Raw genomic sequence first — 3202 nt, 5'->3', positions numbered from 1 at the left:
ATTGATTGATTCATACCCATATTCATTTTCTTGAGCATATTAGAAATAAATGACACTTGGGCTGCCAAAGAAGTGATGGCATCTACATCACGAATACCGGCCACCTTTCTACCTGTAGACAATCTAGAAGTGGGCCGCTGATAGTTGTTGTTAAATATTCTCTCAAGGATTTCATATGCCTCATTATAGGACATAGCAAGAAGAGCCCCGTTCGCTGAAGCATCAACACCCATCCTAGTATGAACATTGAGACCATTATAGAAGATCTCCATCTGGATGCAATGAGGAATGCCATGGTGAGGGCATTTGCACAGCAACTCCTTAAACCGCTCCCATGCCTCATATAAGGATTCTTCATCAAGTTGTTGAAATGAAGTAATCTCATTGCGAAACGTGGCATTTTTAGTGGGAGGAAAATACTTCATCAAAAACCGCTTAGCCAACTCTTGCCAAGTACTGACAGAATCAGATGGCAAAGAGTTCAACCAAGCTCTAACTTTGTCTCACAAGGAGTATGGGAACAACTTTAGTCTCAGTGCATCCTCTGTCACTTCGGGCAGCTTGAATGAATCACTCACTTCAATGAATAATCAAAGATGAAGGTGAGGATCCTCTGTTGGCATCCCACTAAACTGGCCCACAGTTTGAAGCATCTGGAACATGACTAGCTTCAATTCAAACTGAGCTGCCTGAATTTTTGGTCTAACGATGCCCGGATTGAGTTCATTGAAGAGGGGGAGAGCATATTGCTTGATAGAACGATCTATGTCATCAGCCACAATAACTACATTTTGCCCATTGTTGGCAGCTACTCCCCCTTTAGCTACTCGATCATGAGCAACTCCTGATAGATTTGCTGCCCTTTGAGAGACTCCCTGTTGAGCCCCTTGCTCAGCATCCATCACTACTACTTCCCTTTTAGATTTTTGTATCTTTTTCCTTCTTCTAAAGGTACGCTCAATTTCTAGATCAATGGGAAGTAGTTCAGGGTCTTGATTCTCGTTCATACACTGTATAAACCTGAAATTGCACGAGAATCACCCAAGTTAGCACAAAATAATTTAAACCAAATTGCTAGATACTTAATTTTACAATAAATGACTTTAAACAATCCCCGACAACGGCGCCAAAAACTTGTTGCGATAATTTTTTATGATATTTAATGTGCAAGTGTACACAATCGCATGCAAGTAATATATTAGTAAGTATTTTAATATCGTCTCCTCAGGGATTGTTTAAGCAAGATATTGTAAAGATCAAAACCCAACAATTCGGAATAAAAATAAGCAATAAGGTTGATTGAACTAAAATAAAAAAATGAAATATATAAGTGAGCGAACTATCGACCAAAATGAAACTAAAATAGTAAGCAAATGATTGATCAAGCGATGATGGGGAGTTAGAGCTACTAATTCCCTCTAATATGCAATTTTGGGCACAGATGCGGGTAACAATGCGGGAGCATTCTGGGTAATGTTGACTAGGTTTCTACTTGTCTTAATTCTTTTTCCTAAGCAATTAAGGTTCAATTCTTGCATTAATTAACATATTCCTATGCCCAATCAATGTTAAGAATATCAATTTGAGCACAAACCTATATAGTCATGCAAGGTAATTATATATTCCTATATAAACACAATTTCCAAACATAAAAGTTAAGAACATGCATTAATCAATCTTTGTATCCATTAATATTAATCTTTCCAGCTTCAATACCAATTTAATTACCCACTCAAGTTGGCCAAACATAGAGCAAGTATAAACAATAATACCCATTGATTGAACAAAACCTCAAAATAACTTTAACATTAAAATTACCCACACACACCCAAAACTACATATTAGAGTTCATTAGCATCTCTAACTACAAAAGTTTAGTTCATACTAAAATTCAAGAGAACAATTATAATAATTTCAGCCATGGGTTTCATGAGAGTTAATTAAAGGAATTCAAATACAACGATTAAGAGTAGAGAAAATAAAATCCAAACACTAAGAGCTAGTTAAATTTGTCTCTTCTTCTCCTTCTTCCTTGTACTTTCTTTCCTCCTTCTTGAAGCTCAAAATCTGGTCTCTCTAGTGGTGGGAGCAGCTAGTTTTTTTCTTTCAATGGTGGTGGCTTGATGATAGGGGAAAATAGTGTTTTTTTATGGGTAATGTCCCCTTTGCCTCTTTAGGGTTTCCTTCCCAAATTCATAAATATCCTTGCTCCTCACGTGTACCCCTTGTTATGGGACCCAAAGGTTATGTATATTAATGAATTCCAGCTATCCTCAAAAATGCCAATTCAGCAGTCACTTAAGTGAGCATCCACGTCATCCACGCATAGCTCCAGGAAATGCGGTTAAAATAAATGCGGTTGCATTTCTGAGTTTTCCTGCTCAACAAAAGAAGCTAAAAACCAAAGTGAGCCTTTTCAAGTCTTCTATTCACAAGATAATTTTTCACCTATTACTGAGCCATTTATAATCCTTTCATAAATATCAAACACTAAACTTATCAAAACTAACACAACACAAATAAAGTGAAATTAAACACAAAATAAACAAAAAGAACAAATATCACTCTAATCTCATTGAATTATAAGCCTAAAAGTGACTAAGATAACTCTATGTTGTAGAGTTATCAAAGTACAAGGAGGCTTCTTTGCTTAATTTTAAGGAAGCCTCTAAGCTTCAAGATGATCTGGTCATCAGTAGAAAGGAAACTGAGGGGTTGGAGGAACGCATCAAAGAGCTTGAGGAGACCAATGTCTGTAACTTGGAGAGGTACAAGGGAGCCACCTTTAGATGCTTTTATATGTAATGGAAGCATAACCACGGGGTAGACTTTAGCTATCTATCAAATCGTATGAGGCAGTCTGAGATAAGCAGGTGCACGGCTCGCCTTGAAGAGGTGGAGAGAGCGAAAGTTCCAGCCTCCCCCGAAATCTCCTTGGCTATGGGCATCGATGGCGTAGATGAGGAAATTGGGGCCTCCATCGACCAGCAAACTCCTCAAGATCCTCCTGCTTCATAATTCTTCTGTTTTTTATTTAACTTTGTAATTTGGGACACATGGACCTCAATTCGTAGTGTCAAAACAATATATTTTTTGTTGCACAGGCAGTTTTTCCTTTTAACTAACAATTACATCCGAGCAGTAACTGCTCGCGGTGTAAAGGATTTCTCTTTTGATATTATAATATTTTCATTTTATCATA

At 37.4% G+C, this 3202-nt stretch overlaps 1 non-coding gene across 1 annotated transcript; it reads left to right on the top strand.

The window, feature by feature from the left end:
• Window positions 1-288: 288 nt before the first annotated feature.
• LOC133820439 (small nucleolar RNA R71) lies at window positions 289-395 on the top strand. The gene has a single exon (XR_009886849.1). It is a non-coding gene; the product is annotated as a small nucleolar RNA R71 (small nucleolar RNA).
• Window positions 396-3202: the final 2807 nt, after the last annotated feature.

This window comes from Humulus lupulus, chromosome 2 (genome assembly GCF_963169125.1).
Source record: "Humulus lupulus chromosome 2, drHumLupu1.1, whole genome shotgun sequence".
Taxonomy (NCBI): domain Eukaryota; kingdom Viridiplantae; phylum Streptophyta; class Magnoliopsida; order Rosales; family Cannabaceae; genus Humulus; species Humulus lupulus.
The sequence above is the reverse complement of the archived record's forward strand: the minus strand, read 5'-3'. Positions and strand labels throughout refer to the sequence as shown.